This window comes from Equus przewalskii, chromosome 6 (assembly GCF_037783145.1).
Source record: "Equus przewalskii isolate Varuska chromosome 6, EquPr2, whole genome shotgun sequence".
Taxonomy (NCBI): Eukaryota; Metazoa; Chordata; class Mammalia; order Perissodactyla; family Equidae; genus Equus; species Equus przewalskii.
The window spans coordinates 52260086-52278653 of NC_091836.1; the positions used below are offsets into that span (position 1 = coordinate 52260086).

Here is an 18568-nt window from a genome sequence, read left to right on the forward strand (position 1 = left end):
GAAGGAAGGAAATAATAAAAATCAGAGCAGAAATAAACGAAATAGAGAGTAAAAAAAACAGTAGAAAAAATTAATGAAACCAAGAGCTGGTTCTTTGAAAAGATAAACAAAATTGACAAACCCTTAGCTAGAATCACCAAGAAAAAAGAGAGAGGGCTCAAATAAATAAAATCATAAATGAAAGATGAGAGATTACAACGGACACCTCAGAAATACAAAAGATAATAAGAGAATACTATGAAAAGCTATACGCCAACAAAGTGGATAATCTAGAGGAAATGGATAAATTCTTAGAAACATACAACCTTCCAAAACTGGACCAAGAAGATGTAGAAAATTTGAATAGACCGATCACCAGTAAGGAGATGGAAACAGCAATTAAAAACCTCCCAAAAAATAAAAGTCCAGGACCAGATGGCTTCCCTGGTGAATTCTACCAAACATTCAAAGAAGACTTAAGACCTATCCTTCTCAAACTCTTCCAAAAAATTGAAGAGGAGGGGAGGCTCCCTAACTCCTTCTATGAAGCAAACATTATCCTGATACCAAAACCAGACAAGGACAACACAAAAAAAGAAAATTACAGGCCAATATCACTGATGAACATGGATGCAAAAATCCTCAACAAAATTCTAGCAAATCAAATACAACAATACATTAGAAAGATCATACATCATGATCAAGTGGGTTTCATTCCAGGGATGCAGGGATGGTTCAACATCTGCAAGTCTATCAACGTGATACAGCACATTAACAAAATGAAGAATAAAAATCACATGATCATCTCAATAGATGCAGAGAAAGCATTTGACAAGATATAGCATCCATTTATGATAAGAACTGTAAATAAAATGGGTATAGAAGGAAAATACCTCAACATAATAAAGGCCATATATGACAAACCGACAGCAAATATGATTCTCAATGGAGAAAAACTGAAAGCTATCCCTCTAAGAACAGGAACCAGACAAGGATGCCCACTGTCACCACTCTTATTTAACATAGTATTGGAAGTCCTAGCCAGAGCAATCAGTCAAGAAAAAGAAATAAAAGGGATCCGCATCGGAAAAGAAGAAATGAAACTGTCACGCTTTGCAGATGACATGATTTTATATCTAGAAACCCTAAAGAGTCCACTAAAACACTTTTAGAAACAATAAAAGAATACAGTCAAGTTGCGGGATACAAAATCAATGTACAAAAATCAGTTGCATTTCTGTACACTAAGAACGAAGTAGCAGAAAGAGAAATTAAGAATACAATCCCATTTACAATTGCAACAAAAAGAATAAAATACCTAGGAATAAACTTAACCAAAGAGGTGAAAGATCTGTACACTGAAAACTATAAAACATTGTTGAAAGAAATTGAAGAAGACACAAAGAAATGGAAAGATATTCCGTGCTCTTGGATTGGAAGAATTAACATTGTTAAAATGTCCATACTTCCTAAAGCAATCTATAGATTCAACGCAATCCCTATCAAAGTTCCAACAACAGTTTTTACAGAAATAGAACAAAGAATCCTAAAATTTATATGGAACAACAAAAGACCCCGAATAGCCAAAGGATTCCTGAGAAAAAAGAACAAAGCTGGAGGTATCACACTCTCCGATTTCAAATTATACTGCAAAGCCATAGTAACCAAAACAGCATGGTACTGGCACAAAAACAGACACACAGATCAATGGAACAAAATTGAGAGCCCAGAAGTAAACCCACACGTTTATGGACAGCTAATATTTGACAAGGGAGATAAGAGCATATGATGGAGAAAGGAGAGTCTCTTTAATAAACAGTATTGGGAAAACTGGACAGCCACATGCAAAAGAATGAAAGTAGACCATTCCCTTACACCATGCACAAAAATCAACTCAAAATGGATTAAAGACTTGACTGTAAGACCCGAAACCATGAGACTTCTAGAAGAAAACACAGGCAGTACACTCTATGACATTGGTCTGAGCAGCATATTTTCAAGTCCCATGTCTGACTAGGCAAGGGAAACAAAGGAAAAAATGAACAAATGGGACTACATCAAACTAAAAATCTTCTGCACAGCAAAGGAAACCATCAACAAAATGAAAAGACAATCTAAGAATTGGGAGAAGATATTTGCAAATCACATATCAGATAAGGGGTTATTGTCCAAAATATACAAAGAACTCATACAGCTCAACAACAAAAACACCAACAATCCAATTAGAAAATGGGCAAAAGATCTGAACAGAGATTTCTCCAAAGAAGATATACAGATGGCCAACAGGCATATGAAAAGATGCTCAACATCATTAGCTATCAGGGAAATGCAAATCAAAACTACAATGAGGTATCACCTCACTCCAGTCAGAATGGCTATAATTAGCAAGACAGGAAACAACAAATGTTGGAGAGGGTGTGGAGAGAAGGGAACCCTTGTTCACTGCTGGTGGCAGTGCAAACTGGTGCAGCCACTATGGAAAGCAGTTTGGAGTATCCTCAGAAAATTAAGGATAGATCTACCATATGATCCAGCTATTCCACTGCTGGGTATTTATCCAAAGAACTTGAAAACACAAAGGCATAAAGATACTTGCACTCCTATGTTCATTGCGGCATTATACACAATAGCCAAGACTTGGAAGCAACCTAGGTGCCCATCAAGGGACAAATGGATAAAGAAGATGTGGTATTTATACATGATGGACTACTACTCAGCCATAAGAAATGACAAAATCCAGCCATTTGTGACAACATGAATGGACATGGAGGATATTATGCTGAGTGAAATAAGTCAGAAGGAGAAAGTCAAATACCGTATGATCTCACTCATAAGTAGAAGATAAAAACGACCAAAAAAAAACACATAGCTTTGGAGATTGGACTGGTGGTTACCATTGGGGAAGGGCGGAGGGGGGAGGGCAAAAGGGGTGATTAGGGTCACATGTGAGGGGATGCACTATAATTAGTGTTTGGGTGGTGATCATGATGTAATGTATACAGAATTTGAAATATGATGTACATCCGAAAAAAATAAAAATTAAGAAAAAAATTCAGAGAATGAATAACGTAAAACTTGCTGATTACCTCAGCCTCAGATGCCAAAAGTGTGCGCAATTCTCTTCCATCCACCTATTTCTGTTCCCATGCATTTCAAGTGCCTTTCATAGGTGGACAAAATTTCCTTCTGCAACTGGCTTCTAGTCTTTTTCCCTAAGGTATAGTCAAAGGCAGACTTTATAACAACAATCTAAGAAAGACTGAAAGGACATTTTGACTCAAAAATATAGTTTATTATAGATACATATCTTACTCATAAAATCCAATGATAATATTGCAGATATACCCTACAAAGCATATTCTGAGGAGTAAATCTATGTTTGGCTCATTGTATTCTGTTTCTACATATTATTTTAAGCAGTTTCTAATATAGTCATCTAATCAAAATGGACTGTGCTTGGAAGAATCCATGGACTTTTGCTGGCTGAATGGCAGACTAGGCAGCTTCAAGCTCTTGTCCTCTCAAAAAAAACAGTAAAAAAACAGGCAGAAACTGTCAGAACTGACTTTATCAGAACTCCTGAAAACAGTCAAAATACAGCAGTGAAGTGAGTGCTGAATCAAGAACAAAAGGAACTTCAAGGTGATAGGAAAAGTTTCTGGCATTTTTACTAGCCTTCATCCCACTCCTTTCCAGGCATAGCAGTAGTCTTAGTCTTAACATGGTCATAGCCTGTGTTTTCCATATGAGACTCTTGTCCATTGATTCAGAGGAAGCACAGTAGACCTTTGCTGAAATCATTCTATGTGTCTGATCTGACTTGCCAGGGAGCTACCTGAAGGCCTGAAACAAGGCATTTATCTCTGTTTTTCCTAACGCAGAAGTCAGGCTGGAAAAGCCATGGCCATCGTCCAAAAACACTGCAAACCAAACCAACAGCTCACATACACCTATGACAAAGGATTAAAATCAGAACAGAAAAAAGCCAGCAAAGACCCAGAGCAAAAACAGGGTAATTTTCTTTAGGAAATCAGGACATTTAAAAGCAGGCAAGTAAATGGGAAAATTTAGAAGCCATGTGCATGTCCATGCAAAAACATATACTCAGAAAAGACCACATAAAATTCTCAACTTTCATCTTCATCTCTAGGCTCAATGCCAACCTGGGTAAGTGTTGAAAGAGTGCTGCAGCACAGATTCAGTCTGTGAAGACTGAGATAGGCATGTTATTTCAATGTTTGTTTGTTTGTGTCACTCCTGCCATTCAAGGAAATCTATCCAATCACTAGCTGAACAAAGCTAAAGAATATAAATTTTAATGACCACATACAAAAAGAATTACAATTGTTGCAAATATATTTTGGGAAAATACTACCACCTTTAACTATGTTTTTGAAAAGAAGGTAAACTCTGGGGTACATTCTCATATACAACACTATGACATTATATTATTGAGTTTAAGGAGAAGAAAAGAATGAATAGAAGTGAGTAGACCCTAAGGGACTGATGTGACACCATCAAGTGAAAAAATGCATTATAGTAGCCCCAGGCAGAGAAGAGAAGAGAAAGAGATGGAGAGGGTATTTGAAAGAAAAATGGTCAAAAAACTTTCCAAATATGGTGAAAGACGTGAACCTACAAAACTAAGAAGCTCAATGAATTCTTAGGAGGATAACTCAAAGTTACTAACACTAAGACACATTATCACCAAACTGACAAAGCCAAAGGGAGAGAGAGACTCTTGAAAGGAGCTCATCGTGTACAAGAGATTGTCAATAAGGCTAGCAACCAATTTCTCATCACAAACATGGAGGCCAGAGTAGAGCGGCATGACGTATTTAAAGTGCTGAATGAAAAAGAATCATCAACCAAGAATTTTATATCTGACAAGTTTTCTGTCCAAAAATGAGGAAGGAATAAAACATTCTCAGATAAAGCTGAAAGAGTTCATTAACGCTAATCCTGCTCTGTGAAAACATCTAAGAGATTCCTCAGGTCGAAAGGAAGAGACACTAGACAGTAATGCAATGCTGTAGGAAAAAATAAAGATGTCTGATAAAGATAAAGATAAATGTGAAGGCAGATAAAAGAGCCAGTGATTTCTTTTTGGTTTATAACCTTGCTTTTTATTTCACACTGGATTTAAAAATAAAAATAATTTTTTTTAAATCTATGCTATTGGCAACAATACATAAAGATTTTATTTCTGACAGTAACAACATAAACAAAAAAGAACAAATTCACCTAATAGAAGAAGTTTTGTGTGCTATAAAATTCTAACTAGATCATTAAATTCAATGCCCATGGTAATCACAAAGATAATCATCTGGGTATATCGATAAAAGGCAATGAGAAAGAAATCTAAAATGTTAACACAAAAAGTCAACTAGAAAATATATAATGCAGTAAAGGAGTAAATGAAGAACAAAAAAAGATAGACATACAGAAAATAAATTTTTAAGTGGAAGAATTAAGTATCATCTTATCATGAAGTACTAATCTTGATCTCAGGTTCTGACATGGATCCTCTTTTGATGCTGTCACCTGATAGATATTACTTATGTGATCAGAAATTAGAAGACCTTCACAATCAGAGAAAGCATTTGTGGCTTTCTGCAGGTGGAAGTTTTCAAAAGGCTAGTGTTGGAATCCAATCGAGTTTTCAGGATACCTAAGTCTGTACTACTCAGAGTTTGCGTCACGTGGTGATGAGTTCAGCTTGAAACGCTGCAAGCTTGAATTCAAGTCACCTCACCACCTCTTACTAGAGTGTCAAGTATTTTGTATCCATAACTTCACTAAACCTCTATTTTCACACAAGGTCATAGGTAAATAAGAGCATGGTTGGCATACTTGACTCATAGGTCACTAGAAAGAAGAAAATTAGTTTAGTATGAGAAAAATGCTGACAACTATGCCTGTCAGTAGAGCCCTATTAGTGGGAGCAGGAGTGAGAGCAGTTAATAATAATTATTATATTTATTTTTATGATGTCTGTTAATCCCCTTGTTAATTACAACAATTATAGCAAAGGTTTCGTGATAAGAACTCAACAATGAAACACTGAAATGGAAATAGAGAATTAAAAGGACAGATTTTGATAACCCATTGAAAATGAAGAGGTTTAATTGAGTCACGGGCTTGAGGAGAACCAGCCAGCTCACTCTGCAGAGCACGATGAGTCAGGCCATCAGTTTCTTCGTTAACTATACTGGTTCAGCTCCAACCTGTGGGGGAAGTGATTTTCCATGCCCACAGTGATCTCTACTCAAGACCAATGGTTCTCAGTTAAAACCAAACCAGCAGCAACGTTTGGAAATGTGTTAGAAAGGCAAATTTTCAGCCTCATGTCCAATCTCCTGAATCTCATATTCTGAGTGTGGGGCGCAGCAGTATGAGTTTTAAGAAACCCACCAGTTGATTAGGATGCAAGTACAGTTTGAGAAACTCTGCTCTAAAACCCAGATTTCATATGCTTGGTTTTGATTTTCCTGCTTGTTAATTTGAAAATTTGGAGAATTCTCAAGGAAAATCCATGTGTTGTTTCTTATTTTGTTCCTATTATTTGACACAATGTGGGAAGAAAATAAACAATATTTGAGTAATTGGGTAGTCTAGGAGAAAGCATAGAAATAAATTGCTTGAAGAAGGGAGAGAGACTAAGAGAGAGGCAGAAGGGAAAGGGAAAAATGAGTAATATTCACTTCACTTCACAATGTTTATGTCAGGGTTTTCTAAAATAAGTGATCCTTGTATATCTGTTATGCGTCTTAGCACCTGTATTTTTTCCATCAGACTCATCAACAACGTGGAATCAGTAAACCAAACAGGTGTAGCACAATTCCTCCTCCTGTGTTTCTCTGAGGATCCAGAACTGCAGCCCCTTCTCTTTGGACTTCTCCTAACCATATACCTGGTCACAGTGCTCAGGAACTTCCTCATAATCCTGGTCATCAGCTCTGACTCCCACCTCCACACACACATGGACTTCTTCCTCTCCCGCCTGACCTTCACTGACATCTGTTTCAGCACCATCACAGTACTCAAGGTGCTTGTTAACTTTATTAAAGAAGTGGAGAGATGATCGATGATTTCTTTTTCCTATGCAAAAGCTTATTAGTTTGGAGTCCCACATGCTTAATTTTGCTTTATTGCCTTTGCTTTAAGTTTCAAATCCAAAAAAATCATTGCCAAAACCAATGACTAAGAGCTTAATCCCTACATTTTCTTCTAAGAGTTTTACTTTCAGATTTTACATTTATGTCTTTAATCCATTCTGAGTTGACTTTTGTGAGTTGTGTAAGTTGGGGGTCCAGTTTCAGTCTTTTTAGTTTTAAAATTTTTTACGGATGTAACATTGGTTTATAACATTATGTATTATTATATTTTGACTTCTGTATCCATTCTTGAATCTTCCTTATCTGAAAGAGTAAGTATCAATTTACTTACGGATAGAAATCAGCCCACCCACCATTTTATGTTTCAATTCTTTCTTTGGCAGACAGGAAACTTTATCTCTTTTTGAGCCTGGTTCTTTTGTTACCAAATTTTTCTAAAATTACTGCATAACACAATGGCCAAACCCTTTTTAACTTGACATTGAAACCTAGCTTTTCCTTTATGTAGTTTTGTGTTTGACAGATGATTTCAATTCTTAATGCCATCTCTTTCTTCAGTTGTCATATAAGCAGAACCTGAAGTACTGGTTAAAGTTTTAGTAATGTTTTGTGGATAACTCTCAGAAGAAGCAAGGGTGTAGAAGATGGATAGTGCAGGGAAAGGATGGAAGAGGGAAGCATGGCTGTGGTCATATCTACAGCTGGCTTCCACCTGTTCCCATGACAGGAACATGTCAATTGAAACCCAAAGTTTGGCCTACACTGAGGCATGGAGCTTACTTTTCACACTCCAATTCAGTAATTACGGAGACAAGTCACTGGTAAACCATATGCCTTTGAGGCAACATTAGCATCCACTATACTCAGTTTCATTGTCTATAAAACTGGCATAATCATGTCATATCACTGGTTTGAGATGATTGTGAGATATCTGAACTTCGTAGGTGGGAAGCCTTCAGTTTTAATAAGAAAAAAACCCTTTTCTATTATAGTCAAACAATAAAGAGAGTTATCTGTCATTACAAGGACTCCAGAGGTAGAGAATGTACCAGAACAGGAGAGTAGAGGTCATTCTTTCCTCTATTTGCTAGCTAGACCTAGAGCTGGATCCCCTCAGGTTCACAAGGTGGTGGTAGAAAATATAGGGGTCATACTTGAACATGATGGCCAAAAAAAGAAAACTGTCCTTCCCTGGGTCAGATGCTAATAGCCCTTTTGATAGAGTCAACCAAGAGGACATCTGTAGTGTGTTAAATGATAGCTCTCATGACAACATCAGGCCATATTGTATGTACAATATGAGGCCACCTCCATATCTTAAAACCTCTAATTTGTGATTATTAACTTATATGATAAAAGGATGAATGTTACTTATTTGGCGAAAAGTCTTTGCAGAGGATACACTTACCCTGGATTAGGTGGGTGGCTCTAAATATAATCACATTTATCCTTAAAATAGATAGCAGTTGAGGAGACAGAGAAAAGAATGAGGCAATGTGACCACAGAGAGATATATTAGATTGATGCAGCCAGTATTTGATTTCCAGTATTTGATCATTTTGCCCTATAAAACAGTCACTTTCATAGAATTCTACTGGATCTTTTTAACACTCCTTTTTATCTCCCAATACTATACATTAAATAAATTTGACCTAACATTGAACTCGTTAAAAGTTTAAACTTAATTAATGAATTCTCACTGATGTCAGCAATATAGCAGCATAGGAGTTTCCTGACTTCCCTCCTCCCAGAAACACACTGACCATGCAGGTACACACAGATCAATTCCCTTTGATGAAAGTTAAGAAACTGGTTGAATGACTCCTACCTACCTGGAGCCTGATAGAATACCCACATTGAAATAGGTAGGAAAAGCTAAGATATGCTCACCCCATAAACCCCATCCCTGGTACAGTGCCTTACAACCAGGAGGGAATCCACAGCTTTCAGATTATCCCTGAGGAGTGAAGAGTTTGGAATACAAACTTAGGGCCCCAGCTTTTGTGGCAAACCCGAGCAACTGGCCCCCAAATAATCTAGCTCTGAGAGCCAGCAGGGCTTGGCATTTGTGAGTCACCTAGTACCACAGAAAATAAAGAGGCAGGTTTTAAATGGGTAGCACGTGCCATGGCTATTCCTCTGGATTCAGAGTAGAAGGAGGAGACAAAAACGTGAAGCTCCCACTTTCTCCATGGAAGGGGCTTGACGGCATATGTTCTCAATTCTTGCTCAAAGGTTGGACTCTAATCAACCTATATCTGTGATTTAATTTGGATTCTCTGAAATCCTGAAATGACTTCTGGACACCTCTGATGGAGACATTAGACTTCCTGATTTCAAACTACAATACAAAGCTATAGTAATCAAAACTGCAGAATACTGGCATAAAATCAGACAATAGACAAATGGAACAGAAAGAAGATACCAGAAATAAGTCCTCACATAGACAGTCAACTTATTGACAAGGGAGCCAAGGATTTTCAAAAAGGATAGTCCCTTCAATAAATGGTGTTGGAGAAATGGCAAAATCATGTACAGAAGAATGAAATTGGACCCCTTTCACACACTATTCAAAAAATTAAGTCAAAATAGAAAAATGATTTAAACAGAAGACCTGAAGCCACAAAACTCCTAGAAGAAAGTAAGTGAAAAGCTCCTTGCCATGAATCTTAGCAACAATTATGACACCAAAAGCACAAGCAACAATGGAAAAAATTAATAAGTAGGTCTACATCAAACTAAAAAGTTTCTGCACAGTGAAAGAAACCATCAACAAAATGAAAAACCTATCTGTAGAATGGAATAATTGCAGCCATATATCTGATAAGAAGTTAATATCCAAAATATATAAAGAACTCATGCAACTCAATAACAAAAAAATAAACAACCAAATTAAAAAATGGGCAGAGAAACTGAATAGTCATCTTTCCAAAGAAGATATACAAATGACCAACAGGTACATGAAAAGATGCTCAACGTCATTAACTATTGGGAAATTCAAGTCAAAACCACAACGGGATATCACCTCACACTGATTAGAATGACTCTCATCAAAAAGACAAGAGATAACAAGTGTCGGCGAGGCTGTGAAGAAAAGGGAAGCCTGGCACGCTGTTGGTGGGAATGTCAATTCGTGCAGCCATTTTGGAAAACAATGTAAAGTTTTTCAAATATATAAAATAGAAGTACCATACGATCCATCAATCCCACTTCTGAGGATATATTTGAAGGAGATAAAATAACTATCTCAAAGAGATACGTGTACTCCCATGTTTACTGAAGCATTATTTACAATAGTCAAAACATTGAAACAACTTAAGAGTCCATCAGCTGATGAAGGAATAAAGAAGACGTATATATATACATATATACACATACAATGGAATAGTATCCAGCCATAAAAAGGCAAATTCTACCATTTGTGACATGGATAAACTTAGAGGACATTGTGCCACGTGAAATAAACTCAACAGAGAACCAAATACTATATGATATCATTTATATTTGGTATCTTTTAAAAAAGTCACACTCATAGAAACAGAGTATAATGGTGGTTGCCAGGTGCTGAGGGTCAGGAAAATGGGGAGATGTTGGTCAAAGAGTACAAACTTCCAGCTTTGAGATGAATAAGATCTGAGAATCAAATGGACAGCATGATGACTATACTTCATTCTCTACTGCCTATTTGAAATTTGTGGAGAGTATATCTTAATTGTTCTTAAAGTGTACCAAAATCTTAAGTGTGCCAAAATAAATGCTAATCATAAGAGATGATAGATGCTTTAATTAATTTGATTCTGGTAATCATTTCACAGCAGATACATAGATCAAGTCATCACACTTCACACTTTAAATATTTAGTTTTACCTGTGAATTATGCTTCAATAAACTGGAAAAACAATTAAAATATTTTTTAGAACTTCAAAATGTTCCTATTTCTATGTGACCATACATAATTTAAAAAAGAGTATTAAAAATAAAATAACTGATAAACTAAATAACACAATTGAAACAGAAGCACAATGGTGAGAATAACAAGATGAATAATTTATTCATTAATTTCAAACTTTAATAAGGTTAAAGGTAAGCAAATGTATTCAATACATTCTATATAGATGTATACTGGGGTCATAGAGAGATGCATTACAGTCTTAAGAAAAAGACAGTCTTATAAGACAAGAATGATCAAATATCAGCTGAATTGATCCAATTTGTGTCTCTGTGGCTATACTGCCTCCTCCTATCTACTTGACTTCTGTGTATCTTAAAAGGGTATATGTGATTAAATTTAGGGCCCACCCAGATAATATGGAATAAGCTCCTCTTCTGTAAATATGCTTTTCCAAGTCAGTACAGTCATTATTTTATCATGTGTTAATGCAATGTAGGAAGATTAGAGTGTGGACATATCATTTTGAGTGCCAACGTTCAACTCACTACAGAGATGTCATCTTCTTGACTCCAAGAAAAAAGCTATAAACATCTTACCGAGTGAAAAAAAGGTCAATTTCTGTCTCTGGGCATCATTTCCAAATATGATGCCTAAATTTGCTGCCACTGCCTGGTGACCCTGACAAAAACCAGTCCTATGACAACTCTTCATGGAGAACTGAATGAATCCGTATTCTCCCTATACATTCCCTATTCCTGAAGTACCTTAACAAAAGATAACTCTTTATTATTTGGTCATATTAAACATGGATTTTATTTTTATTTTTAGATCTGAAGGCTTTCTCATGGATAAAGTTAATTATGCCATAATCATCTCATACCACTGAGATAATCTAATTATGCCAATTTTATGGATAATGAAAGTGAGTATGGTGGATGATAATGTTGCCTCAAAAGGATACAGTTTGCCAGTGACTTGTCTAATTACTAAATTGGGGTATGAAAGGTCTGCTCCCTTGCCACACTGTACGCCTAACTCTGGGGCGCAATTGACATGGCTCTACCATGGGATCGAGTGGAAGCTAAACTCTAGATATATCCACAGTCTTCATTCAGTCTGTTCCCTGCTCTATCCACCCTCTACAAGTTTCCTTCTAATTAAATCATTGAAAAATCACTAAAACTAGAGCCCCACATGAATCTCTGTTTCTAAGGAAATTGAGCAAACACATTCAGTTTAGAGAATTGAAAAAGCAAAGTCATGACTAAAGGCAAAGTTGAAATGCCTTAGCATTAGGTTATCTGCTCATTTAAGAATAACTTGCAGATAAAAGAATTTGTCATTCTTCCTCACCCAGGATTTCTGTCACTTTGACTTATTCTAGAAATCCCTGTCCAAAGCAGATGGCAAATCATCGAAGAGAAAGTTTTCTTGTGGTGAGTTTCTTCAAGGCTCTCTTTACGTCCCTGTTCCTCAGGCTGTAGATGAAGGGGTTCACCATTTGAGGAACCACAATGTACATCACTGAAGCCACTGCCAGCTTCCTGCAAGAGTCAGTAACTGAAGAACTAATATACACTCTAAAACCTGTCCCATAGAACAAGGAAACAACTCAGAGGTGAGACCCACAGGTGGAAAAAGCTTTAAGCTTTCCTCCTGCTGACGGCATTCTCAACATGGAGGAGACAATTTTGGTACAAGAGAAAATGATCCCAGAGAGAGGAATACCCCCAAATATGCTAGCCATAAAATATGTCAGGATGTTATTTATGAGTGTATCAGAACAGGCGAGCTTGAGGACCTGAGCAAGTTCACAGAACAAGTGAGGGATTTCCAGGTCCTTGCAGAAGGACAGCTGCAACACCATCAGACTGTGGAGCAGGGCATCCAAAATGCTGAGGAACAGAGAGAGTAGAATCAGCAAGCCACAGAGGTGGGGGTTCATGATAACCGTGTACCTTAAGGGATGACAAATGGCCACGTAGTGGTCACAGGCCATTGCTGCAAGGAGACAATTTTCAAAACCAGCAAAAACCAAAACAAAGCAGGTCTGTGTGAGGCAGGCTATATAAGCGATGCTCTTATTCTGTTCTTGTATGTTCAGCAGTATCTTTGGGATTACGGTTGTGTTTATACAGATGTCAGTAAAGGACAGATTGGAGAGAAAGAAGTACATGGGTGTGTGCAAGTGGGAGTCAGTGATGACAGCCAGGATGATTATCAGATTTCCCAGGATGGTGACCAAGTACATGGAAAGGAACAGGTAGAAGATGAGGGGCTGCAGTTCTGGATCATCTGTCAATCCCAGTAAAAAGAACTCTGGAGCATTTGTGTGATTTGTGGTTTCCATGTTGTTGATGAATCTGATGGAAAAGATGGGGTGAAAAGACAATAAAACGAATGGTCCCCAGATAAGCAGTAGAAGCATCAACAAAGAACCTTTCAGGAATGAATAATGGTGATAATGCTCCAGACTTACTGCTGATAAACTCCGGAATGAGGACCATCAATCTGTTTTAACAAGCTCTTCAGATGAATTTCATACATTTTAAAGTTTGAAACAACTGCTTAAACTAAAAGAAAACTTCTCTATGTATATTGTGAAGCCAAGAGAATGTTCAAATCTTCACATCTGATAATTTATTTCCCCCTCCATCGTCATTTCTCACTCTTCCTGTTTCTTCCACTCTCTTTATTGGCCCTTGTTTTTATTGATCACTAACTCTTTTTTCCACTTTGCATCAAGTGCTGAAACCAAAACAAAGAAAAGATATGGCATTTCCGTCTGAAATGTTTATTCACTCAAACAAACAGAAGGATGTGAATGAAATTATCAAATACGTCTTGTAGAGTATGGTCCCCAAACTTTGGGATGCCTCCAAATCATCTGAAGGGCTTGTTAAACTACACATGTGTTAGATCATAGAATCACTCCATTTATTCTTAGGGAAACTTAGGTAGGATGAGGCTACGTCATGGACGTAAGTACATGGTTAGTTCACAGCAAGCACTAGGTCTGAGATCAGATCATCTAACTTCTGAATTGACTCACTTGACCAATCTCTGTTAATGCCTCTGGATAGTACAGAATTAGTATTCCTAAATGATCACTCAGATGGCATACTTCCTCTTTAAAACTGTAATATATTTTTCCTGATCAATGCCCTAAATCTTTTCACTTCCCTACAAGATGTGTCCACCTCTACTCAAGAATATCGTGTGTCAGGTGCATGGAATTCATCCAAGTATGCTCTCTACACCTGAGTAAAGATTAGAAAATGTTGCCTATAAAACCGATGTTCAGAAGACTCTCCTGTGGAAATTATGGTTAACTGTGTTAGCAATGGATTCCAAGATAAATTGGAAAAATACATCAATGAAATTCTCTGTCTCATCCTAAGAGAATTTCTTCCCATAGGGTGATTGGTGGCCTATCATTAAAATAAAAACAGCTAAATGAGAGAAAGAATGAAATGCATAGGTTCCTATGAAAACAGTCTAAGTTTCTGGTCCTTGGAAGACAGAGACTTGCAAGATATTAGAGATATATGTTACTTATAAATAATCAAGTGTCTTAACGGGATTGTCTCTGTAAAGTGGTACTTTTTCCTCTCAATGGGGAAAAATAAGTTGTAAGGGTAGTCTTCAGCATTTGGTGTATTTCTTAGACTCAATCAGAATTTATTCCAGATCAAGACTTGCTCTTTGAAGGAAGAAATTATTTACCTGTATGAAAAGCCTGATGTCCTCATTTCTACAGTGAGAACTGTCATGAAAACTTATGGGGATGTTACTGTGATGAGAATTAAATGGACAAAAAGAATCCAGCAGGCACTCAGCATTTGGGACACTTGTACTGACGTTTCCTATTGTAGTTATTTTTCTTCCATGAACAACAGCTCCTTGTATGTTTCATGCCTCAGAAGAGAGCAAAGGGGTGGGACAGTTAAGGAAAAACAATAGAAATAGCGAACATCCCTAGACGGTAACTGAAAATTTCAGGCAAGCATTTATGAGCTGAAACTCCAGATAGGAATCTTTATCATGTAGCAAAGGAATGAAAGAAACATTGGTGATATTAATATCCATTTGAAATGGACACATGATGAAATATATAGCTATTAAGGTGAAACAAATAATAAAAAGAATCAAATATATTAATCAATACAAATAATGAAAACCTACAAGAGAAAAAATTTTGCATGACAAAAACTCTATGGTATGAGAAAATCTTAAAATTGTCTGATCCTACATAGATATATTTATTTTTACTAAGAATTATTCAAGTGGAAAAATGATATAGAGATAAGAAGGAAGAGCTTTGTACCCAACAGTCAAATTTATCAAATTCATACATTTCACTTTTCTCATTGTAGGTATTTTTATTGCAGTAAATAACACAGGTACATGCGAAGTGCCCACATCGTGTATTTGCCCAATCTTGATTATTTTCCTTCCTCAGGGAACCCACTACATGAAGTTCATATGTGTTATTTCCCTGCAACTTTTACTATAATTGGTATTACTGATCCAGAAAAAATTGCATTGTTTTTCATTTTGAAAGCTTTATATAAACCATACCGTACATGTCATTTACAATCGACATTCTTATGTAATTTATTTTTGAATATGTTGATGTATTTAGTCCTGTTTCATTAATGTTAATTAGCAGAGAGTATTCCAATATATTGTTACATCATGATTTATTGCTCTATTCCTTAACTGATAAGTATATGGCTAGTGTATTTCATTCTATATGTGTTTATGAATATACATACAATATAAAGCTATGAATGACATTACCATTACATTTTATATGGTGTTTTCTCTATGAAGAGGAGAACAATAACTGAGAGGGACACCGAAAAAGGGCCCTTCTGTATGTATATTATTTTGTTACTTTATAAAAAACATTAGAAGCTGATATAGCAGGATATGAACATTTGTCAATTCTAGAATGAGCGAAGGGTGGTCATATGTTTTTTATGTATTATACTATTTCTGCTGTTGTTATATAAAATAGATGGTAATTTAATGAAGAGAAATGGGTGTACCAGGTAGCTGGTTGAGTCTCTCTCTGTCTCCTCTTTTGCCCATGCATACTCACAGCCCAGCAATGGGGACAATAAACTCTTCTGTGTAGTGGTGTACCAATAATCAGGAACAGAAATGAAAGGAGAAACTGACCAAACACCTTTGCCATGTCGGCACAGGAATTCAAGTAAAAATCATAAAGGTTAATAGCAGACATCATGTTTGAGGAAGGGCTGATATCTGCTTTGGAGTCTAATGGGTTCTTCAATATTTTAGAGAAAATAGGAGACTAGTAGATTGAGAAATGGCTGAGTACTGGTATATAAGTACATGGGAACTGTCAACAAGAAGACAGTTTGGCTGCAGTCCCAGGGGACACCTGGTTCTGACGATTTCATGCATGTACCCACCTCATTTCTCCCCACAGATGAATTCATAGTAAAACAACACATTAACTAAGAGAGTTAAGTGAGCTGACTGGCATCACTGTGGAATGATGCTGAAATGTCACCTGGGTATTGAAGAAAGAAGATATGTCTTCAGGAAGAGCAGAAACACAAAGTGAGGCAATGGGCTCATGGCCAAGAAAGATGATCACTGAATGGAGACTCAGGTGTGTTTCTTCCTGACCAGGCAAGGGCTATTGAATGAGGTTGTCACAGGCTGACTCTTTACAGTCCCTATATCCCTCTGGGATCAATATCCAATGCTCCTCATTAGACAAAAATTTTTAGTGTCATTCTGACCCCTGGGAACAGCAAATCCTTAAAGGCCAAGACTATGGAAGAGAGAAATTCATGATGGCTAATCCCTGACCCTGTGAAGCCGGGTGTACACCATACAGTTCTCTCCAGCAGTTCATGTTCAGCTCCATTTCACATATGTCGTGTACATGTACACATACCTTTTTTTACAATGAATACCAGTCTCCTCTTTTTAAAGTTACAAATAAAAGCATCTCTATCTAATTACTGATACCTTGGATCCTGATTCCAGTTTTAAGTGTTAAAACATAGTTTACATATTAGGTGTAAGTAATATGGTTATAAATATAACAAAGACATTGTAAAATTCAAACAATTAGGAGTATTTCATTGTTAGAGTCATTGAATGTTTTCTGTACTTTAATTTCTGTTCTCTGTATATCACACAGAAGGATATGAAACATCTCTGTGATCATTGAGTGTAATCAATATACATAGACTTTATTCTTCCATTTTAAACTTCATAACCACTTTTCCCTATTTCCACACAGTAGATTCAATGTACATTTTTCTTCACATTGGGAGACTTTGGGTTGCATTATGGTTGTTAATTTTTAATTGTATTGTGATAAAATATTATGACACTGAAAGGCAATAGTGTGCAATTTTGCCCATTATCTAATGGAAGTCATGAGATTTCATCTATAATTCAATAGATGGGGATGATGCTCTATATTAATATCCACTTTGAAAAACTTTTTAAGAGCTTTAATATTTTCTTATGTTCATCAATTTATTTGGCATTTTAATTCTATTATTAAATTTTTAAATCCATTTTTCCAGATATATAATCTTAAAATAATGTTATGACAAAATGACATAGTAATGTCATTCTTCACCATCTTAAGTTCATTCACTACAATCACATGGGAAATAGGTAAAATATACAGAGACATAGCTGAGTCAAAAAAATAGTTTCCTATGTACCACAAAAGCACTGAAACATAAAGTGATAGTTGAGCTGGAGCCAAGGGCTTTATGGATTTAAGTCCATAGGTGAGAGAATACTTACACTTTAGGTAATGAGGATTGAATGTCTTAGAAGAGTAAGTGCTTGAATCCAAGGTCAGAGGTGGAACTTACAACTTAAACATAAATTTGCAATGTAAGTTATTACAATGCCTTGTAAAACCCCTACCCAAGAAAATACTAAAAATCACTTGACTAGGCAGGTGAAGTTGTTCCATTCCATGGGCCCCTTGTGATCCCCCCATTCAGCAGGAAGTAGCCAGACTTGAGATAACACCCTTAATCCCACGAGATTGTGGAAAGAACAACTGACAGTGGGAGATTAAAACCAAGAACTAGGAGGTTTGAAAATCTTCCCTAGAGCAAAATCTTGAGATAAGTGTTGCTAACTGCAGCTGTGCATGTTCAGCATAATCAACTGCTGTTTAAAACTCTCCAGCTCTTTCTATCTCGTTTTACTACATGAGTGAGCTGTCTTTCCCAGAAACTCAAGGTCAGACGTCAAGATTCAGTCTTCATGGCCAAACACAGGCTGGTTGGAAGGCACAAACAGCAAGGAGACATGCTGCCCCTCCTCGATCTAACAGTGGAAACACAGAACAACCAGAAAGCAAGAGACAAAATGGCAGCATTAAGCCCTCAAGTAACAATAATCTTGGTTTCCTTATTAAGGCTCCTGTGTCACATAAATCTTATGTTAAATAAGTGTCTATGCTTTGCTCCTGTTCATCTATCTTGGTCTCTAATTTTCAGATCCAGTCAGGGACCAAAATACAGTCAAGTGAAAGTTTTTCCTCCTCTAAAATGCTATT

The 18568-nt window shown here is 36.6% G+C and overlaps 1 pseudogene; it reads right to left on the minus strand.

Annotated features, from left to right (window-relative positions):
* Positions 1–12400: 12400 nt before the first annotated feature.
* LOC103543538 (olfactory receptor 7G2-like) lies at positions 12401–13339 on the minus strand (annotated as a pseudogene).
* Between the last annotated feature and the right edge of the window lie 5229 nt (positions 13340–18568).